Source organism: Giraffa tippelskirchi, chromosome 3, assembly GCF_054371585.1.
Source record: "Giraffa tippelskirchi isolate mGirTip1 chromosome 3, T2T-mGirTip1v1.2.pri, whole genome shotgun sequence".
In the NCBI taxonomy this organism is placed as follows: Eukaryota; Metazoa; Chordata; class Mammalia; order Artiodactyla; family Giraffidae; genus Giraffa; species Giraffa tippelskirchi.
Genome location: NC_137277.1, coordinates 104,469,822 through 104,494,463, shown reverse-complemented (window position 1 = coordinate 104,494,463; position 24,642 = coordinate 104,469,822). Strand labels below are relative to the sequence as shown.

The following is a 24,642-nucleotide window of genomic DNA, read 5'->3' as shown; positions in this document are numbered from 1 at the left end:
CATTTTCAGGTAACCAACAATCATCCTCCAAACATTAAGCTTAAAATGCTTGGTAAAAGGAGTCTTTTTGGGAAATCTCTTCTCTTTGTAGAGTTTAAGGCATAAAACCTCACTGTTTCCCCTTATGTTTCTCTTATTTAAGCTTCAGTTCTTGCCCCAGGTTTGATAAAGAAAAGGAAATTGGGCTTGATCAGGAACTCTTGTTTCTAGCTCTGACTCCGTCTCTCACAGGATGTGACTTCAGGCAGGAGAGCTAAGGACTAAGACCTCACCTTTCCCAGCTTCCAGATGGGGGCCCAGAGAGCTCACTACCAGTACAGTCTTGACATTATAGGATTATTTATGGGATTATGGTTGAGGGGCAAGATGAGGAGGTTGGACAAGATGCTTTGCTGTCATCAGATGTATCATTGCTCTCTTTCTACCTTTGAGCTATTTCTAGGGAGAGCAGATGAGACCATTGTACATACCGAATCTTGTGTAGGCTCAGCTGGAGTCTTAGAGGAAATCATATGCCTTTTTTCTACATAGGAGTCTTCCATGAGGTATGAGGGAAGACAAAACAAATTGGTTATGAATGCAAGTGACTTTAAGATTGAAATGACCCCATAGATATTTGTAAAATAACTATCATAATATACCAGTCCTTGTCCATCCTCATTTCATCTCCACAATTAGGCATTGATAACAAAGAGAAGTAGATTAATATGGATCCTCTTTGTAATGGCACAAATTATCTAGTTGTCACAATTCAATAGAGGTTTCCAAAATTGAATTTATCATTGTTAAAGCTATGCATATCATATCATGGATTTAAAGAATCTCTCCTTTAGAAGATAATAATCTTGTTTTCTTAATGCAATCATTAAGGGATGTTAAACAATAAAAATTTAGTAATTCCTTTAAACATCTTTGACAAACAAAAACAAATCTGAAACATTGGAATGTAAGCAAATACAAAACTTGTTTCCATGTTAAAAAAAAAACACATTTAATAATGTTGAGAATACTTTTAACTGGAGATTCCATACCTTACTCTGGACAAAGTCTTATAGTTCGTATTTTAAGCTATATTTATAGGTGACAAATGGGGTATGACTAATTTAAGTCTGAATGATTTTAAAATAGAGAAATTCACTCAGTGTGAGAGGAGCAATTTGGAGAGCTAACAGGATGGAAATACGTGATTTAAAAAAACATCACTAGACATGGAAATAGTTTGGTACCTAGATTGCCAACATGAACAATTCTCATCTTGATTTGGGTTTCATTTAGATAAACCTTCTCACAACTCATATGGGTATCATGGGAAGAAGAAAGTAATTTAGTAGGCTTTCATAAAACCTTTTTCTTTTCATAATCATAATGCTATCCTTTTCCCTGAAATTTGACCTGTCCCTCCTTCTGTTCCTCCTGACTATCAGGTCAGTTGCTAGAATAGATGTAAAGTTCTGCCCCCAAATAAATGCCCCTGTATTATCTATCTCTGGGATAGTTGTTGCATTATAAGAAATATAATCCTTAAGATTGTAAGTGGTAATCTACATAGGACATTTTCCTAATATCTGTTTAAAGGATTATACTAGGCAATAGGGATATAAATTTGCTCTCTACCCTCCCATCCCCAAATCAAGTGATACTTGCAGCATTAGGAATGATACCTCTTCCCCATTCCCATGTTTTCTTCCATGTGGAGGGGCAGGGTATAACATTCCTAGCCTCTCCCTCTGCCTCTTTGCTCAGCTGTTCCCAGGGAAACTGAGTAGTGATTGGTGAGTTTGGCTAGAGCAAATTGGTTGTGCTTGGATCTACACTTTCCTTTGTTCTGAAGGGAGTCTGTGCTCTATTCCTCTCCAGTGAAGGGTTTATCCTTTGTTGGCTGAGCATAGAGGGAGAACCTTGTCCTACCCAGCACTGCCTATGGGTGGGTGCTTGCTTGCTTAGTTGCTCAGTTGTGTCCCACTCTTTGTGATCCCAGGGACTGTAACCCACCAGGCTCCTCTGCCCATGAAATTCTCCAGGCGAGACTACTGGAGTGGGTTGCCGTGCCCTGAAGGATTCAGGGGATCTTCCCAACCCAGGGATAGAACCCAGGTCTCCTGCATTGCAGGCAGATTCTTAACCATCTAAGCCCCTAGGGAAGCTTAGTCTGATTCTGGGTTCAGCATTTAGGAAACACTCTCTTCCACTCATACAAACCATATCCACCTAGTCAGCTATTTCAGTAATAAGTGACACAAGCCATCTCATTTATTTCTCGAGTCCATAATGTAGAAAAGAATATTAATTAGCCTCTATTGAATACCAAAAATAAGTAAGTAGATTCTGACCATGTTATGCTTCTGTTCCAGGCTAATGGACTGTCCAGGCTAATGTTTTGTTAGAATAAATAAGCTCCAGGATTTCAGAAATTAAAGAGTGTTGAATTAAGCTTAGATATGTGTTTTTAATTATAAAACACATACCTTCTTCCTCATCTGAGGTGTTAACCTCCTCTCTTAAAGATAGCAGCCTTTTATTTTTCAGTATAATAGTAAGCAGACTGGGAGAATGGCATTGAAGCATGTAAATTATCATATGTGAAATGAATCGCCAGTCCAGGTTCGATGCATGATACAGGGTGCTCAGGGCTGGTGCACCAGGATGACCCGGAGGGATGGGGTGGGGAGGGAGGTGGAAGGGGGGTTCTGGAAGGGGAAAACATATACATCCATGATGGATTCATGTCAATGTATGGCAAAACAAATGCAATATTGTAAAGTTAAAAAATAGATAAATAAACTAAGAAAAAAATTAAAAAAAGATGTTTGTAGCTGTGGTTTAGCTTTAGTCTATACAAGAGAGCATGGGAAAAATATACAGAGAACAAAGTGTCAAAATCTAAGAGCTTGTTCTCTCTTTGACTCCAATCATATAATCTCCAGTAAGAAAGAAAAGACAGGAAGAAGTAAAGTGAAATTCACTCAGTCTTATCTGATTCTTTGTGACCCCATGGACTATACAGTCCATGAAATTCTCCAGGACAGAATACTGGAGTGGGTATACAGTCCACGGAATTCTCCAGGACAGAATATTGGAGTGGGTAGCCTTTCCTTTCTCCAGGGGATCTTCCCAACCCAGGGATCGAACCCAGGTCTCCCACATTGCAGGTGGGTTCTTTACCAGCTGATCCACAAGGGAAGTCCAAGAATACTGGAGTGGGTAGCCTATCCCTTCTCCAGTGGATCTTCCTGATCCAGGAATCGAACCAGGGTCTCCTGCATTGCAGGTGGATTCTTTACCAACTGAGCTATTGGGAAAGTCCCTAGGAAGGAGATGCTTCACTAAAATATAGGTTCATTCAGATCAAAATTCAGTTAAGAAATTTCAGAGTATAAAAAAAGATGTGGAGAATCATGTCAATATGTATGTTTACTTTGAGTTAATCCAATTATGAATTTAAAAATGTATATTTACACTTAACTATTTTAAGAGACTATCTGTTGGGGAGGTTAGTGTGGCAGCCTATTCTGGCAAGAATTTTGCGTGTTTGGTTCATAGAATGTTGACCTTATTCCCCATTATTTCCTGAGAGGACACAGGACAGAGACTCAGAACATTTTTTGTCATCTAGGCAGGAGGACAATTTCTAACTCTCTGTGTCTGGAAGTGTTTACTTGAATGCTCTATCCCTTCATGCAGGATTCCACATCACAAGCATCAACAGTATTGCAAAACCTTAGCAAAAGCAACTACATTTTTTATGCTTTTCCTATAAGCAGTGTGTTGCTAAAATTTTACAGCTTAAATCCATCAAATAAGATCATTTCTTAATCTTGTACTCCAAGATTCTCATAACTTTTAGGGAGGTACATGTGAAATATTAGTGTTCATACAGGCAAAACTGAGCCCTGTGAATGTAAGGCACTCACAGTACTCCACGGACAGTCATGGCGTTTTTGATGGTAATTTTTTGTATTATCTTTAGGACAGCTAATTTTTAGCATTATCCCTAGGTAATCAGCCTTCTTCTAAAAGATATGGATATTTATCAAAGCCAAATATGTTATATACATGTCCAGCCTCACATGCCATTGAAAGTAAAACAAATAATACCCATAGGTCTTGAAAAGATATGGGGTATCATTAAGACCTCTCATTTAATATTTGGAAAAAAACTGAGGAATAGGCAATGTGACTTGCCCAAATTTGTTAGTGGCCATCCAAAATTAGAAACTTAGTACACAGTCAGTCCTGTGTACTTTTCATTATATTGCATTAAATAGAAAGGAAAGGAATAGCTATTTAGAGGTTGTTTTGGCCAGGGTGAGTTTCTTCCCAAAGTTTGCATATAGTACCATTTTTACTTATCTCAACTTGAGACAGTACTGGACAAGCATAAAGTAAATAGTGAAACAGTGTTTTTGTATTGACAAATATTGAAATAGAAAACTCTTCACTTGCTACTTTTCTTACCTTTGTGACTTTTCCTAACTCAGCCCTCATGAGTCATTTTGTAGATAGGATTTCAGCACTTAAGTATGCAGAACAATGAGCTAGACTTTCTGGATTATTTTCTTGGTTCTGCCATTGATAAGGCATGTGACCAACCATCAAGGATAAGTTGCTTAACCTTTCTAAACCTCAGTTTTCTCCTTTAACAAGTGAAGAAGATGATTTTTATATCATCAAGTTCAACTGAACTAACTCACAGAGCTATTTCAAGGGAGCAAGTAGGATTGACCTAGATCAGATTTGTGTCAAAAGGGACACTCTTGGAATTTTCAATTTCATTGGTTCTTTATTGTACGGACTGTTTCAATCCTTGGCTCATACTTGCTAAACGCCATCCTGACCCCACTCATTATTACTACTCAAAATGCTTTCATAAATTACAAAGTGAACCTGTTTGAGAACAATCAAACTCATCTCTGTGTATGTAGTTCTTAGCATACATATTTGGGACATATTAAATACTCCTGGATACCATCATCATCCCAGAAACTGCCAGAAAATAATGTTTGGGGTCTTTCCAGAGCCTCAACATCTTCACCAAGTTGGGACTTTGCTATGGATTTGTGTGAGCTTCCCTTGTGCTATGAACTGTTTCAAAGGGATAAGATTGGCCTACATCAGATTTGGAGGCCCACTGAAGCCCTACTGTTCAAAAGGTCTGGTTTGTTTGCATGCTAAGTTGCTTCAGTCGTGTCCGACTCTTTGCAACCCTGTGGACTGTAGCCCGCCAGACTCCTCTGTCCATGGGGATTCTTCAGGCAACAATACTGGAGTGGGTTGCTATGCCCTTCTCCAGGGGATCTTCCCAACCCAGGGATGGAACCTGCATCTTTTGCGTCTCCTGCTTTGGCAGGCAGGTTCTTTACCACTAGCACCACTTGTTTTTTTTAGTGGTTATTTGTAAATCTGGTGATCTAGTTTCCTGACTCTAAGTTCACCGACTGGCCAGAATGGCATAAGGATTCTATAATTTCTGGAGAGATCTTCCTGAGAAAGTCTGGGTCACATGCTTGTCTTAATCCCCTTTTAATCTCTTCTCTGTCATCTGACACTGCCCTTATCTCAGCCAATTATTTGGGTTGGCCAAAAAGTCCTTTCTGGTTTTTTCATAAACTCTTACAAAAAACTCAAATGAATTTTCAACCCAATAGTTTGAATCCTGGGGCTTCACTGTTGCTCTGTCTCCCTTCCCCTGCATCCAAGTATCTTGTGCATTAATACTATGGACTTATGGTAACATTGCCATAGTCTGAACTTGGAGGTGATGCTTTTCCGGCCCTACAAAATATGTTAGGATTTGCTCAAATTGGATTATAGTTCCACATTCTTGTTTGTTAATCAGCTCCTCCCTGGGTCTGTGACTTCACTGTTTTTTCTCTCACTGTGGAGGTCCTTTTCTTATAAGAACCAGTGGGGGTGCAGCCAGCCCCACAGTTTCACTCCCCACTCCTAGTTCTTGCACTGTGGCCTTACACCTTGGCTAGGTAAGAAGTTAGTCAATTCTGTCTCTGTCAGCACTCTGATAAAAAGATTGAAGAGTTTGAGAGTAGGGACTATTGACTAAAATAATTACCCTGCTCATCCTAGATCAATTTGATATCTACTTCAAAGAGATAGTAATAGCTTTGGATCTTAGTGTATAGAAAAATGTGAATACATCTGAGAACTGCTACCAGTGATGATTTGATATCAAAATTGCTTTTGACAACTCAATATGGAAAAGAGATAATAATTGAAATGACTAGCTAATGGAACCCACAACCTACCTGGGATTACAAAGTATATTTCTTCTTAGTTTTATTTAGGATATAGGTCAAACATGTGTCACTGAACCAAATTTGGGTCCACTTGCCCATGAGCAGTAAAGCCAACCTACTGATGCTGGGTTGTGGTAAAGGAAAGTGCAACACTTATTGTAAGGTGAGGTACGAGGAGTCCAGGACAACTAAAGCTCCAAAAGTCTGAACTCCCCAATAGGATTCAGCAAAGCATTTTTAAAGGCAAGATGAGGGAGGGGCGTCCCAGGGTATATGATCAGTTTGTGCCCAATTCTGTGACTGGTTGATAGTGAGGTAATAGGGAAGTGTTAATACGTTGTGGGGTTAACATTATCAATTCTTAGGCACCAGGCAGTCTGGGGACTATGTGCTCATGGTCATCAGATAGTTAACTTCTTCAATTTGATAAGGGTTTTAGCATCTATGTTAAGGCAATGTGCTTCAGGTACTGTTACCAACGTTCTCCGGAGAGAAGCTAAAGCAGAGGATATGAGCGGAGTGGGGGTGAGGGGTTTGTCCCAGGAAGGGCCCAATAGGCCCCTCTTTAGTTCCACATGGATAACTATTTCTCCACAGTCTTTTTGCTTTAACTGTTTGGCAGTAAGTTTAACTAGAATTGCAAAAACTACATTTACCAATAAATTTCAAAACTGAACATTTGTTCTCTTAATCTTTCACTTTTTTCTCCTCATCCTCCTCCTTCCTATTGTTATGAAGCAGTATAAGATAGTCATTAAAAACTGGGCTTTAGAATTGGACAGAGCTGAGTTTAAACCTAATTTCAGAAAAATCTAATCTGGATGACTTTGGGAAAATTATTTTACTTCTTTGAGTCTCAGATTCTCAACAAAACAGAATGTGTTTAGAGAAATAAAAAAATAATAATAAAATAAGGACAATAACACCTACTTTGGAGAGTGCCTGTGATTATTAAATGAAATAACATATGTAAAGTGCTAAGGAGAATGCTTGCTTCATAGTGAGTGTTCAAAAAAGAAGTATTATATAGGTAAGGGTTTGTATGTCAAAATAGCTGTTCAAATGCTTCATCAAACTTTTATGAAAAAAATTAAGGGGCGGTTGTCATACTTTGAGATATGCCTCTGTCATCCCCCTCTGCTCTTTATTTTTGTTTGTTCCACATTTCAAATAAACTTGGAAATTTTCTATATATAGGCAAGTTACCCAGGAAAGGAGGAGTAAACCAGTCAAGGTAACAGTGTATCACAAATGGAGAACATCTGTTTATTATCCTGAAATGCAATAAGACAATGCTGCTTGGAAGAAAAGTGCTGATAAGACACATCAGCATGTATTGCCATCAGGCTTGCACGTGCTTCTTTTAAGTCAAGACTACTAAAGATTTTTTCATAGTCAGTTGATTTTGGTGATTATTCTCCAAGCTTTCATCAAAATGAAATATATATGATATTTGATCATTGTTAGCATTCCTTTTAATGCACAGAGGGAGAATTAAAAATCTAGTAGGATCAGAAATCATTCATTGTACATTTTAAGATATCACACAGTGAGGATAAGGATCATGCCCATGTCTCCTATTTCCCACTGTGTCTTTACTACATAGATAGCATCATGCCTAGAACATAGTAGGTATTAAAAAGCAAATTGCCTGCTTGTATATAATTATTCATATAATTAAACATTGGTCTATAATTATGTATTTCTGAAAGTAGATGAAAAATCTAAAGATAAAATGACATTCAGCCAAAAGTTTCTGTCAGATTTGTCTAATAAGGCTCCTTTTATGTGAACCAATTAAACTGAAGTCATTGCTTTGCCTTAAGGGAACAGCATTCTGTTGTGATCAATCTATGTGACTCTTTCCCAAGGGGTATTTTATTTTTAATAAAAAATTGTCCAGTGATATTTTTTAGACTTGTTCATTAGCATTTCAGCTGTCTTATCTAAAACATTGATGTGTGGTTAAATTAAGGCTGTAGTTTTAGGGGATTGAACTAGAAAATAACAAACTGCTACATTATATATAAAGGACAAGGAGATTTAAATTAGTAATAAACCAGTCTGTGTTGGGTTAATGTGATTGGGTCATTAATCACAACCTTAATGATTGTGTAAAGGACTAACTATAAGCATATCGTATTTTTAAAAGCTTCAGCATCTCTTAAAATTTGTCTGAAATTAATTTCTTTGGGAAATCTTGAAGTTTTTTTATTAGGAAATCTAAAAGTATTGAAATAGCAAAATTTCATAACAAAGTAATGAGATTGATCTTTCTCTTTTAATGAACAGATTGGAATGTATAATTTAATATGTATTTCCTTCTAAATAGTCATTTAGTCTAAGAATACCATCCCATTTAGACTTTGTATTTGAGATTTGCCTGTAGCATTAGGAAAACAGAAGAAAATTATCCTCATTATTTTATGATTATGCTTCACTCTTGAACTTGCTTGTTTACCTTAAACACTTGGCTGCAAATGTTTGGAGCCAAATGTTTGGTTGGTCATAAAAATCAAATCCAACTTTAAATAAAAAAGATGTGCTGTCATTGAGAACATTAAACTAAGAGTGGCAGTCTTTGATGATTATTCTTAATTCTAATGGTGTTTTGAGATGCTGAGAAATGGCAGCATCATTGGAAAAAAAGTCTAGCCTTCTAAACGACCACTGCATTGAAGGTGGAAACATTGGAGCACACGTGTACTGTTTTCTTTTTTAAAGAAAAACGAGCCTTGTTATTTTAGCATTTTAGCAGAGCAGCACAGTTAATGATGGGATCCTCACTTGAAACACAGGCCTCCTTTATCTAGGAATTCTTTGTCAGTGGCACAGCCTTGGGATAAATATTAATACATATACAGTAACAAGAGAGAGAGAATCAATCACTTTGTGCAGTCTTGGAAATCAAGTGATAACTGACAGATTAACATCCAACAACTGCATAATAATTATGGCTCATGCATTTTGAATCAAGATTTAATTTATCCTCTCAGCTTTAGAGTAGATATATTGGAGAACTACCATAAAATAAAATGGACACCTAACTTACTGGAAACATGAAAGAGATGTTATTCAGTGATTTCTATGTAAGATTCAGCCACTGAAAAGTTGGGAATTGTTCAGTCGCTCAGTTATGTCTGACTCTTTGTGACCTTGGACTGCAGCATACCAGGTTTCCCTGTCCTTCACTGTCTCCTGGGGTCTGCTCAAACTCATGTCCATTGAGTCAATGATACCATCCAACCATCTCATCCTCTATCACCCCCTTTTACTGCTGCCTTCAATCTTTCCCAGCATCAGGGCCTTTTCCAATGATACTCAGCTTAGTAAGTATATCCAACTCATTTGTTTATTTTGGTGTGAGTGAGGCACCAGGATATCATCTAATTTTTTTCCCAAATACCATTCATCTAATTTTTTCCCAAACACCATATAACTTCTGGGTGAGATCATCTACTTACATACTCACATGTTGCTATCTCCCAAATCCAAAATGCCCAAATAGACATCTTTGCCTGGATGTCCTGTAGAATACTCAAACTTGCTTGTCATTATCCAGCCTCATCATGGTCCCCTAACCCCTGGCTAAAAACCTGATGTTTCTGTATAGCTTATGCCTATTAATATTGTGGCCAGCCAAGTTTCAAGAGCTAGAACTCATAACGTCTTTCTTAACCCCTCCCTCATCTCTACCTGTGTGTGTGTGTGTGTGCTTGGTTTTGTCCAACTCTTTGCGACCCCATGGACTGTAGCCCACCAGGCTCCTCTGTCCACAGAGTTTTCCAGTCAAGAACACTGAAGTGGGCTGACATTTCCTCCTCCAGGGGATCTTCTCAACCCAGGGATCTAATCTGTGTCTCCTGCATCTTTTGCATTGGCAGGTGAATTCTTTTCCACTATGCCACCTGGGAAGCCCCTTCTCTGCCTAGATTTATCCAATTAGTCACCACCTACAAAAGTTTCCTTCCACCTGCCATTGCTCTTGTACCCATTGCCTCTGCCTCAGGGAAAGCCCCACCTGCCTGGCTTCTGACTTGGACTGTAGCCACAGCAGAGGTTTTGCTTCATTGATTTCAATCAATCCTTCACATTAATGACTGGATTCTTTTTCTAAGAAGCAAATTTGAGATGTCACTTTCTGCAAAAGCAAAACAAAAAACACCACTTCTGTGTTTTTCTTCTTTAGATAAGAAGAGTCAATAGCCTTCGCCTGGTGAGCAGACACCTTTACTCCTCCATTATACCCAACACTTCTTCCCACACAACACTCTGAATTTCAGTCACACTTTAAAAGTTTCTTACAATCTGTTTAATTTGCCTATCTATTATTGTCATTAGCCTGTTTAACTAAACTGTTGAGGTACTAGAAGGCTGTCAGGTATCATTGATATGAATAAATAGAGGGTCAAATAAAGCTCCTGGCACAGAGTATAGGCTTCTTAAATGGTTGTTGAGTGAAAAATTAAATAACAGCTAACACTTATATGGGTCTCATTTTGAGCCAGGCACTGTTCTAGGCTATTTATATTAACTCATGAAAATTTAACCACAGCACCATTGTTCAGTTGGTAAGTCCTATCTGACTCTTTGCAACTCCATGGACTGCAGCATGCCACGCTTCCCTATCCTTCACTACTTCCCAGAGTTTGGTCAAATTCATGCCCATTGAGTCCCTGATGCTATCTAACCATTTCTTTCTCTGCCACCCTCTTCCCCTTTTGCTTTCAATCTTTCCCAGTATCCGAGTCTTTTCCCATGTGACAGCTCTTCACACCAGGTGGCCAAAGAATTGTAGCTTCAGCTTCAGCATCAGTCCTTTCAATGAATATTCAGGGCTGTTTTCCTTTAGGATTGACTGAGTTGATCTCCTTGCTGTCCAAGGATCTTCTCTAGCACCACAATTCAAAAGCATGAATTCTTCTTTATGGCACTTAGCCTTCTTTATGGTTCAACTCTCACATCCATACAGTTCAGTTCAGTTCAGTTCAGTCACTCAGTCGTGTCTGACTCTTTGCGACCCCATGAACTGCAGCACGCCAGGCCTCTCTGTCCATCACCAACTCCCGGAGTCTACCCAAACCCAAGTCCATCAAGTCGGTGATGCCATCCAACCATCTCATCCTCTGTCGTTCCCTTCTCCTCCCACCCCCCATCCTACCCAGCATTAGGGCCTTTTCCAATGAGTCAACCCTTTGCATGAGGTGCCCAAAGTATTGGAGTTTCAGCTTCAACATCAGACATTCCAATGAACACCCAGGATTGATCTCTTTTAGGATGGATTGATTGGATCTCCTTGCAGTCCAAGGGACTCTCAAGAGTCTTCTCCAACACCACAGTTCAAAAGCATCAATTCTTCGGCGCTCAGCTTTCTTCACCGTCCAACTCTCACATCCATACATGACCACTGGAAAAACCATAGCCTTGACTAGATGGACTTTTTTTGGCAAAGTAATGTCTCTGCTTTTAAATATGCTATCTAGGTTGGCCATAACCTTCCTTCCAAGGAGTAAGCGTCTTTTAATTTCATGGCTGCAGTCACCATCAGCAGTGATTTTGGAGCCCCAAAAAATAAAGTCTGACACTGTTTCCACTGTTTCCCCATCTATTTCCCATGAAGTGATGGGACCAGATGCCATGATCTTAGTTTTCTGAACGTTAAGCTTTAAGCCAACTTTTTCACTCTCTTCACATCCATACATGACTACTGGAAATCCACAGCTTTGACCATATGGACCTTTGTTGGCAAAGTAATGTCTTTGGTTTTTAATTTGCTGTCTAGGTTTGTCATAGTTTTTCTTCCAAGGAGCAAGCATCTTTTAATTTCATGGCTGCAGTCACCATCTGCAGTGATTTTGGAGCCCAAGAAAATAAAGTTTGTCATTGCTTCTACTTTTTTCCCCTTCTGATTGCCTTGAAGTGATGGGACCAGAAGCCATGATCTTAAATTTTTGAATATGGAGTTTTAAGCCAGCTTTTTCACTCCTCTCTTTCATCCTCATTAAGAGTCTCTTTACTTCGTCTTCACTTTCTGCTGTTAGGGTGTTATCATCTGCATATCAGAGGTTGTTGCTATTTCTCCCGGCAAACTTGTTTCCAGCTTGTAAATAATCCAGCCCAGCATTTTGCATGATGTACTCTGCATATAAAATGAATAAGCAGGATGATCATATACAGACTCGAGGTACTCCTTTCCCGATTTGGAACCAGTGTGTTGTTCCATGTCCGATTCTAACTCTTGCTTTTGACCTGTATACAGGTTTCTTGGGAGACAGGTAAGGTGGTCTGGTGTTCCCATCTCTTTAAGAATTTTCCACAGTTTGTTGTAATCCCCACAGTCAAAGTCTTTGAAGTCAATGAAATAGATGTTTTTTTCTCAAATTCCCTTGCTTTCTCTGTGATCCAATGAATGCTGGCAATTATCTCTGGTTCTTCTGTCTTTTCTAAACACAGCTTCTACATCTGGAAGTTCTCAGTTCATGCACTGCTGAAGCCTAGTTTGAAGGATTTTGAGCATAACCTTACTAGTTGTGAAATGAGTGCAATTGTGCAGTAGTTTGAACATTCTTTGGCACTGCCTTTCTTTGGCATTGGGATAAACACTGACATTTTTCAGTCCTGTGGTCACTGCTGCATTTTCCAAATTTGCTGGCATATTGAGTACAGCACTTTCCCAGCATCATACTTTAGGATTTGAAATAGCTCAACGGGAATTCTGTCACCTCAACTAACTTTGTTTGTAGTAATGCTTCCCTAAGGCCCACTTGACTTCACACTCCAAGATGTCTGGCTCTAGGTGAGTGACCGCACCATTATGGTTATCCCAGTCATGAACACCTTTTTTTTTATAGTTTTATAGCTTTGTATAGTTCTTCATTAATACTTTTGTATTCTTGCCCTCTTTTTTTAAGGTCTTCTGCTTCTGCTAGGTTCTCACTGTTTCTGTCCTTTTTTGTGCCCACTGGTGAGTGAAATGTTCCCTTGATGTCTTCAGTTTAAGTAGGTAAAATTATTATTTTCATGTTATAGTTGAGGACATTGAAGCACAGAGAAGTTAAGTAACTTATTTAATGTGCACAGCTAGTAAGTGTGACTGAGCACAGTACTGAACTCCAGACATGGGGTTCTTAACAACTATATCTTATCAGCTATTAGTGTAGCCCAAAGCCAGAAATACAAATTTGTTTTTTTTCCATCTTTGCTTTTACGGAAAAAAGCAATTATAAGAAGATTAAATAGTTAGAGATTTATTTATCCAAAGGCAGTTTCTAGCATATATCTGAGAATAGAAAACAAGATTTATTTACTATGACCACAATATATCATAATTTAAAGGCAGTATAGTTTGAAAAATGATAAAAATGACAGTGTCATATTTCCAGAATTTCTCTGAGGGAGCAGCTTCTGTTGTCCTAGTGGTAGATGTTTTAATAATGGCTTTATTTTCTAACTTCCCTTCCCTATATCATTTTTTCTATACTTTAAAATATTACATTTCTATTTCTTACATGTTTACTATATATTAAAAATTATTTTCCTTGAAATACTTTTCTCAGAATCTGTTTCTGGAATTCAGCTAGGACAAAGATGTTCATAATTATTACCTTGGTTGCAAAATATAGAATAGAAAAGGCATTAAATGTGTTAATGTATTAAAAAAGAGTTAAAGCACTTTGGGGAATATTTATTATAATCCCTGATTATAAACTCAGTTTGAGCTCTGCTCGGGCCTCTGATACTATGCCTGGTTCTACTGAAACCAAGAAGATCAACAACCTCAACACAAATAAGGACTCCTCCTCTTTATGTGACAGGTTCTTTCCATTGTATGTTAGTAGCTCAGTCATGTCAGACTCTTTATGACCCCGCCAGTCTCCTCTGTCCATTGAATTCTCCAGGAAAGAATATTGGAGTGGGTTGCCATGCCCTCCTCCAAGGGATCTTCCCGACCCAGGGATCAAACCCTGGTCTCCTGAATTGCAGGCAGATTCTTTACCATCTGAGCCACCAGGGAAGCCAGAAAATGCTCTCCTCAGACACCAAATGCAAGACTTGGCAGTAAGAACTGCCTTTTGTCTACCAAAGTTTGAAGTGACTACAGCTAGAAAACAATTTATTTGGGCCTTTCATACTTCTCACTGGGTCATGAGTGAGTGAGATTTGGGTAAAACTTTTTCTATTTGGGATCCTTAGGTATTGAGGGTGATGGAATGGAAATACAATAGTTATTTTTAAAATTGTAAAAATCCCATTGGAAAAAATATATTTCCCCACAAAAATCATTGTCCAGGATAAGCAAAATGTCAAATATACTTGTTCTCAGAATTTTACTATCTCATATTTGTCTAAAGTTGTGACTAAAACTTGACTTTTATCTTTAATAAAAGTGGAGGCTAGTTATTTAATAAAAGCAATTTTGTAAATGAGTGTCTTTGAAACTTGGAGTTAAAGCTGGAGTGAGGGAGAGGGTCCTTGGTGGTCAGAATATTGGGGGTAGAACCTCTTTCTCTGCCTCACCAAGCTCACGGTGCAGGGCAGAGAGAATGCTGCCTGTCATTGTGAGTGAAGCCAAAAGTAATATACCTGAGGGAAATAATTCAAACTCTATAATTATTGTGTGATAAGCTCCAAAGTGTCAGTTACATTAGGAAAAGGAATCATGCTGAGTACCTGTTGTTAATTTAGGCGCTGCTCCAGGTAGAAAGACCAGCAAAATACTGGGCCCCCTCAGGGAGATATTTGGGGACAGGAGGGAAGCATGATGGTGTGTTGGATACAATCCCAGTGCATCTGGCTCTGGGAGAGATTGGCTTGGGCTGTGTGCCCCGAGGAAGACCTCATGAACTCAGAGCATGCCAGAGCTACCCAACATTTGCTAATGTACTGTCTGTTAGGCACTGTAACTGGATAGTATTCAACAAATTTTACCTGATTTCAAAAGCAATTCCTCTGTAGAAAATTTTTAAAAATCTCCCAAAGAAAATACAAACTCAATTAGATAAAGAACCTAATGCTTCCACCAAGTACAAAAAAAAAAAAAAACCTACTAATTCTATTTCATCATCTTAACCACTGTTTAATTTTTAATTTTGGTCACTTTTAGTACATTTTTCCCTCATGCATGTGTGCATGCTAAGTCGCTTCTGTCATGTCTGACTGTGTGACCCTGTGGACTGTGGCCTGCCAGGCTCCTCTGTCCATGGGATTCTCCAGGCAAGAATATTGGAGTGGGTTGCCATGTGCTCCTCCAGGGGATCTTCCAGACCCAGGGATTGAACTTGTGTCTCTTAAGTGTACCTGCATGGGCAAGTGGGTTCTTTACCCTCAGTGCCACCTGGGAAGACCTTCCCTCCTTTAATGCAGTTATATATTTATGTATTTGTAATCATGGTGTGCGTGTACCCTAATTTTTATGTAACATGGAAAGCATTTTCCAGATTCTTACACAGTCTTCATTCCATGCCTGCAGAGTGTTTCATTCAATGGACAAAGAATTTTTCTATTAGATATTTATTGCTGCTTTTACTTTATTGTATTGATGTTGCCATGAAAAGTTTTATGTTTATGATATCTTTTAATATTTTAGATTATTTCCTTAAGTTATGGTTCCTCCAGAACGTGAAGTATGGTTTATATTTATTTTTCACAGTTGCATCCCCAGTGCTAAGCTCAATATCTGGCATATGATGTGTACTTTATAAATTTTTGTTAAATAAATGATGAATGAAGGGGAATTACTAGATTAAATGGCATTGATACATTTTATTGCCATTTTCAACCCTGATAGTATAGTATTATTTTGAACTGGCCAGATACTTTTGCAAATGCTATTTCATTTAATTCTAAGAGAAACTCAGTGATGTAGTTGAAGAAGCAGAGATTCAGGGGTTGAATTACAATGACATGGCTGGTGTGGAGCCAATATTCAGACTAGTGTCCTTTGATGCTAACCTTCGTGTTTTATTCATTTTGCCACACTGTCCCTCATCTAAATTTTCTCATTAAGAGAATCTTGAAGACAAAGTCCAGAGGCTTTTAACTGTTGTTTGTCCAACAACAGTTCCTAGAAAAGTGCAGTTGGTTAGTTTCAGCAGAGTTTGCCACATTGTTATCTGTGCACCACTCCCAGAGAACACACAGAACTTGTTACTCCTTCCAGGACCTAGGAAATCAAAATCCCAAGGGGATCCAAAATTCTTGTCAGATGGGAATGGACATCTTTACCAAGAGCACTTGCAGGTTGAGTTGTGTCCCCCAAAATGATGTGCTGAAATCCTAACTCCTGGTATGGAGTTAGGATTTGTGAATGACCTTATTTAGAGATAAGGTCTTTGCAGATGTAATCAAGGTAAAATGGTTCCTACTGGATTATTAGGGTGAGCCCTAATTTAATGAATGGTATCTTAGTAAAGAGAGAGAACTTTGTATACAGAGGTGACACAGAAAGACCACATGAAAATACAAAAGGTAGAGTGACGAACACCATTCGAAGACAGAGGCAGGGGTTGGAGTGATGCATCTACACCCCAAGGAATGCCAAGCACTAATGGCAACCACCAGAAGTTGGGAAGAGGCAAGGAAGGATCCTCATCCAGAGCCTACAAGGAGAGCATGGCCCTTCAACTCCTTGATTCAACCTTCTAGCCTCCAGAACTGTTGACAGAGTACATTTCTATTTTATGCGATTTAGTTTGTAATCCTTTTTATGGAAGCCCGAGGGAACAAATATACACACCAATATAAATTTTCTTCATGATTAAATTTGAGAACCATTAGTTAAATTTGCCCTAATTTTAAATCCTAAGATGACTGATTCTTAACCCAAAAATATTAATTTAAAACCAGAAACTATCAAGTAAAGGGCAAGACTAAGGATGCTATATCATAAATGGAAATAAGGACTAATAAGCATGGTAAGGTGAAGACATAACTCAGACATACCAAAATATAACTAACTCTGGGAGATAGTAAAGGACAGGGAAGCCTGGTGTGCTGCAGTTCATGAGGTCACAAAGTGTCCGACATGGCTTAGTGACTGAACAACAAGCATCGTAAGTTTGGATCAATATAGTTAGATTTTGTTATGTCTGAGTTATGACTCCACCTTTTGAAAAAAGGAATAAACCAAATTTTTATCTGCATATTTCATATGGAAAAAGAAGCATATATGTTTGATATCTTTAGAAAAAAGAAAGCTTTCTCTCTCTATGGGAGATTCTTCCAATAATGATTCAATTTCATATTGACCCAAAGTCTTATGCCTTTAATATTGGCCACTAATTTCTTAAGGGCCCAAATACAGAGGCTTCATTTCAACTAATAATAAACTATGTTTAACTAAGATTGTTGCTTGTTAATTTTTCCAGAAAAAAATTTTTTTTCAGTATGATAGATAGTGTCTAAAATGATTCCCAGTGATCCCCACCCCTGGTATTTACATTTTATACTATTGACCTAAAACAAATAGACTTCCAATTATTTCTCTGACAAAAATTATATTTATTTAAGATAAGCGAAGAATTGCAATTTGGGGTTTGCAACCATGGCAAGCCACCTGCAAGTCCCCTGAATGGCAAGGGAATGGAACCTCTTTTATAGAGAGGAAAAGGAAGTTGGGAGGGCTGTAGTAAACCAAGAGTCCACGGCTTTTCATTGGCTGAGTCCTTGCCAGGAAAAAAAGGAGTTTTCTTCCTGTCAAGCTGTGTTACCATCATAGGATGTGAGAGTTCCCCCTTCTGTTCTCCTGACTACATTTAATTGAGATTTCTGCATACTAATTTTTTACAATATGATCTTCTCCCCTTGACTGTGGGCTGAACTTACTAACTTGCTTTTAGTAAATAGTGTATAGTAAATGTGATGGCATATTATTTCTGAGATTAGGTTATAAAAGGCTGTGACTTCTGCCTTGCTTGCTTTGTTTGGCTTTTCTTGCTTGCTTTCTCTTATAAAGTGAGCCGCTATGTTGTGAGCCACCTTATGGGGAGGCTCTTGTGGCAAGGAAATGAATGTGGCTTCAGGCAATAGCCAGCAAGGAACTGAGGCCCTCAGTCCAACAACTTGTAACATAGCGAACCCGATCAACAACCACATGTACACGTTTGAAAGAGTGTCCTCCTTTATATGATCCTTGAGATGGTTATAACTCTAGCTAAAACCTTTTTTATAGTCTTGCAAGATTCTGAGCCAGAGGATCCAGTTAAGCTGTTCATAGATTTCTAACCCACACAAATATGAGATAATGTTATTTTGAGCCACTAAAGTTTTGGATAATTTATTATGCAGCAACACATAGCAAATGCAAGAGCTATTAAAATGCCTGAGCATGTCCATATTGGAATTTTATAGAGATATTGTATCCATTTCCACCCTGAAGCTTAGCTTGCTTGGTTATACATATGAATGACTATATGAATTTCTGCTTAATAATTAAGGAAAACAAATATGGTGAGTTTTGCCTCTTGCTTATTTATGAACCTAGTAGTTTTATGATGTCTCACCTAGAGGTCATTCTGTCCAACCCCTGTACTTATCAAATGATGAAGCCATCATTAGCTTGCCCAGGTAAGGTTGCCAGATGTAGCAAATAAAATTACAGAATGCCCAGCTAAATTTGAAATTCAGATAACCAGTGAATTATTTTTTATCCTAAGTATATCCCATGTGATATCTGGGATGTGATTACACTACAACATAATTTGTTGCAGAATTGAAATTGAAATCTAACCAGGTATCCTGTATTTTTATGGAAACCCAACGTCTAAGATCATGCAACCAGTTGGTAATAGAGTCTGCACTAGCAGCTGGATGTCTGGTTACCAAGCCAACATTATTCTTTCCACATGACCCTGTGATGCTGATGAAAGTGGTGCTTTAGAACCTCATCTTAAGGTTGTACGTGTTTGAAGTTTTAATGTATTGTAGCAATCATTGCTGAACTGCTTTTGAAAGGAGCTCCTGGGTCATTAAAGAACAAAACTGATGTTCTTTGACACAATCAATGGGTCTCATTCTGCAAGTGAAAGTCCAGTCTGATAGCATTAATGAAAGGCAGCTGCAGATCCTGATATTCCAATAGTAATGAGCAGGACTAGATGATGTTAGTTTCTGACCAGATTGCATTACTATGACGATTTAAGTATGCAGACATACTTTAAAGAAGGACAATTTATAGGAAAAAAATCTGAATCACTTTTAAGCTTTTATGACTACTTTTAACATATGCAAGTATACAAGAATTAAAGTGATTATATGAAATACGTAAATGTGCACAGTAGGTATAAAAAAGCCCCTTGCTAACTGGTACCAGGAGACCTTATGTGTGTGGGTGATTCCTCTTTAATTAGAATTAGTGTTTCTTTGCATTTGTTCTTTAACTTTGAATATCTACTTGGCTTTGATTGTTTAAGTACATTTACGTGGATAATTTACATAATCTACTCTTATTGATAAATGGTTTATGTAGAGTATCATCTTTGAGGATAGCAAGTGAAATGAGAAAATAAGAGACTGGTGAAGCAAAAAAAAAAAAAAGGAATGCTCAGTGATTAAGGTGTTTTAATAAATGCCATTTGGATTTTGTGTCTTTGCTCATTCCAGCACCTTTATTACAGTGGGGCCCACCACCTGGGAATGCTTTGTATTTTAGGGCTTTAACGAAACAGACTGCTGTTTTTCAGAAGCTCAACAGACAAAATTTTAATAATTTTGTCCTTGGAAGCAAATAATCAAATGAAGTATGAGAGGTATCTTAGAACTCACCTAAATGTTAGGGGTTTCTTATGGTGAAGGATAATATGATGATCTTAAGGAAAATTTACTGATATTGGAGTAAAAATAACTTTCTTATATTTAGTAATAATATATGACTGAATAATGCTCTACTTTTAATAAAATACTTATATTATTTCTCCCCAAATATCTAAAATCATCCTGAAAACAGTATTAAAGAAAAACAATTTGCTTAAAGTCACACTGAGATAATGTGGCACAGCCTGATCTCAACATCTATTTTCTGATTTCAGGCCCCAAAATCTTTGTGCTGTGGCATAATACCTCTAGATTTCTGATGCTGTTCTGTTGAGGACTGTATGCACATTGCAAAAATAGAGCCTGTGCTGAAATAAAACCAGGATTTACTTACCAGACACTCTAGAGTCTTATTTCTCGGAATTTAGCATTTGAACCTCTCAAAGACTGAAAATGACTTATTTAGAAATGCTAAAGAAGGAGGAATGGAAATTCACTTTTTCCATTTAGAATTCTCTGGCCAATCTCATCTCCAGTCAGTGTGGTGTGTCTCTGCATATTTTATTAGATCTCTGTTGCAGTTGAGTTAAAGTTGTGCCTGCCCCACTGCCCTGAGCCTGTGCTCAGGATATATCCCATAATTTTTTGCTGACTGGCTGACTGACCCAAGGCCCTCAGGATAGATGTGAGGAGTGCTAAGGGAGCTGAGAGAAACTGAAGAACCTCTTAGCAGCCAAGATTTGAACCAAAAATTAAAAGGATACAAAATATAATCTCTGAAGAAAATAAAAGCTACACAAGAGTCTTTGAGTATCTGTGTCAGTGTCTGATTTTGTTGGCATGGATAAGGGAGAATTGTCTTTTTATTATTATTTTAGTTTTTAATGGTAACCCAATACATTGTAAATCCAAGTAAGCATACGATTTTATCCTCCATTCTAAATAACCATTAGACTTTACAATAGAGGCAATGGACCCTGGTAATGTATTTCTCCCTTTGGCATCCTGAGCTGAGGAATTCTAGGCATTTGAGTACCAGATTTATTTGAATTAACTGTTCTAATGTAGCTGTGTAGCCTCCTGCATCCATATATTCCTGATGAGTGAAATTTTCATATAAAGTTGAAGTTACAGAAGTACATGACTGTTGTGTTCTCCCCTAATTCATCTCTTTTTTCACAATCCTCTCATAAGTCTCCCCCATTCCCACCACACACAAAACACTCAGACATGTCAATACCATTCTTGTTGCATGCATGTGTGTGCTAAGTTGCTTCAGTCATGTCTGACTCTTTGCGATCCTATGAACTGTAGCCCAACAGAGTCCTCTGGCCATGAGATTCTCTAGGTGAGAATACTGGAGTGGGTTGCCATGGCCTCCTCCAGGAGATCTTCCCGACCCAGGGATCAAACCCATGTCTCTTAACGTTTCCTGTATTGGTAGACAGGTTCTTTACCACTAGCATCACCTGAGCAGCCCACCATTCTTGTTACTTGTTCTCATCTCCAAAGTAATGTGGAGACCATACTCTTAGTGATATCCAAACTCCAGGCTCATCAGTCTTTTTGATTTTTATCTTTACTTGTACTTCTTTTCTTCTAGTTATTTTGACTCCCAGATTCACAATATAGACCTGAAATATGTCTTCTGGGCTATCTCTGGGTCTCTGTTCCATTCTGAGCTTTCTGTATTCTATGCTGAACTTCGCCACCTTTTTTATCTATGGTCTCTTTATTGTATCTCATGGCTGTTTTTCTTAGGCCTTTTGCTGTTTTGTGTAATACTTTTTGAACGTAATCCAATATATTTCTACCTGGTCAAAAGATTAATGGGGAAATTGAAGTTGGGGTTGTGCCTTCCAACCATTGCAAAGAATATGTCCTTGTTGCAAGTAGAAAATGATGTCTTATTTATGTGTGAGAGGCAGCTGTCTGTGTCACTATCCCTCCTGTGTGAGAGTTTATGCAGAGTGTCTATGAGGATTTCTTAGATAAGCATGTGCTCTCAGCCGTTCGTAGGAAATCCACCAATATTGCCTCTGATTACCCCTGGATATTGTTTAGCCTGTATAGGCATGTATCTTGCACCTTTAGCTCACTAGGGTGAAGACTGAATTTTCAAATGTGGTTCTACTTACATATGAGGAAAATGCAGTCTGATCTTTCTACAGCGTTTGATTTTGGGAAGATAGACAAGAGGCTAATCAAGATCCTTACACTTAAAATGTCCTAGTATTTCTTCCACAGGTGTTTCCTCTGGCCAAATGAAAGTCATGACCCAAGGCAAAGTAGACTTTTAGAAATGATTCATTCCTTTCTACAGATTTGGACATAAAATGCCTATGTAATGTTTTAGCTGCTGTAGTAGGCAATGAGAGGTAAATTGGATTACAGGTATGTGTGGAGAATAATGGTTTATTAAGAACTACTTTAATGTTTGAATAACAAGTAAAAAAATAGGATCCAGGGAAGAGTCTGAGGACCAGGTATATTACCAGCAGTAAATATGTGTGTATATATATATATATATATATATATATATATATATATATATATATGTATATATAGATATAGTGAATAAATTAATAAAAGGAACAAGTTGAAGGCCAAACTTGAGAGTCTAGAGTGGATTAATAGAAAGGAGATTAGAAGAAACTTTAAAAGCATCAAGTTATAATAAATGTACAGCTATTTTCAGTGTTTCTAGAGGCAGTCACCCCAGAAGTGTTCATCAAGCATTAGAATGATTGAATAAATCATCATATTTCTATTCTATAGCATAGCTACTTAAAAATAACTCTGTATTTATTTCCTGGGATAGAGATACATGAAATATGAAGTGAGAAAATAAGTTGTAGTGTGACTGTATATGTATCTATCTATATCTATATACACACATAGACACTTTATTTTGAGAAATGGCATATTTCCTGCCATATGGGTAAACAAGGATGTCACAGTCATCAGAGATTCCAGCCCTCCAAATATGAATTCCTCAGCCCTAGGGGAACTCAGGAAGGGAAAGAATATCTATGTGGTCTGGCAGCCATTAGGCTGAAGCCACTCCCTACTGGGAGTCCTGAGGCACACAGGATGTGAAAAATGCCCCAGATAGCTGAGATGCACATGAAAGGAATGATTTCAGTAAGCCCAGACTCTCTTTTGTTCCCATACATAGAAAAGTGCTAATATCCTCAATTTGGGATATCTGGTTTTCCTTAATTAACAATAATCTTTTGATAGACTGGGCTTCTTTTGTGGCTCAGCTGGTATAAAGAATCCACCTGCAATGCAGCAGACCCCGGGTTGATTCCTGGGACGGGAAGATCCGCTGGAGAAGGGAGAGGCTACCCACTCCAGTATTCTTGGGCTTCCTTTGTGGCTCAGCTGGTAAAGAATCCACCTGCAATGTGGGAGACCTGGGTTTGATCCCTGGGTTGGGAAGATCCCCTGAAGAAGGGAAAGGCTACCCACCCCAGTATTGTGCCCTGGAGAATTCCATGGACTCTACAGTCCATGGGGTCACAAAGGGTCAGACACGACCGAGTGACTTTCACTTCATTTTGATAGACTATATGCCCTTTATTGCAAAACTTCTATATAATCTTGTTTCTCCCTTCTCCTTGGAGTAGTTTTCTCAGGGTTACCTGAGATGCTGCCTCCTGAGCTTAAGTCCTAAAAATTTCTGCCAATAAAATATAACTCTTAACTTTTAGGTTGTAACTATTTTTTAAGATGACAGTATGTACATCAGTTCAGTTCATTTGCTCAGTCGTGTCCGACTCTTTCTGACCCAATAGACTGCAGCTCGCCAGGCCTCCCTGTCAATCACAAACTCCCAAGGTTTACCCAAATTCATGTCCATTGAGTCAGTGCTGCCATCCAACCATCTCATCCTCTGTTGTCCCCTTCTCCTCCTGCCCCCAATCCTTCCCAGGATCAGGTCTTTTCAAATGAGTCAGCTCTTCGCATCAGGTGGCCAAAGGATTGGATTTTTAGCTTCAGTATCAGTCTTTCCAATGAACACTCAGGACTGATCTCCTTTAGGATGGACTGGTTGGATCTCCTTGCAGTCCAAGGGACTCTCAAGAGTCTTCTCCAACACCACAGTTAAATAGCATCAATTCTTCAGCGCTCAGATTTCTTTATAGTCTAGCTCTCACATGCATACATGACCACTGGAAAAACCATAGCTTGACTAGACGGACTTTTTTTGGTAAAGTAATGTCTCTGCTTTTTAATATGCTGTCTAGGTTGGTCATAACTTTCCTTCCAAGGAGCAAGTGTCTTGTAATTTCATGGCTGCAGTCACCATCAGCAGTGATTTTGGAGCTCAAAAAAATAAAGTCTGCCACTGTTTCCACTGTTTCCCCATCTATTTCCCATGAAGTGATGGGACCGGATGCCATGATCTTAGTTTTCTGAATGTTGTTGAGCTTTAAGCCAACTTTTCCACTCTCCTCTTTCACCTTCATCAAGAGGCTCTTTAGTTCTTCACTTTCTGCCATAACGGTGGTGTCATCTGCATATCTGAGGTTGTTGATATTTCTCCCGGCAATCTTGATTGCAGCTTGTGCTTTCTCCAGCCCAGTGTTTCTCATGATATACTCTGCATATAAGTGAAATAAGCAGAGTGACAATA

At 38.4% G+C, this 24,642-nt stretch overlaps 1 long non-coding RNA gene across 3 annotated transcripts in view; it reads left to right on the top strand.

The window, feature by feature from the left end:
• The window catches only part of LOC145541470 (uncharacterized), a 499,277-nt gene that overhangs the window by 11,082 nt on the left and 463,553 nt on the right, over positions 1 to 24,642 (top strand). The gene's annotated exons all lie outside the window — the stretch shown is intronic.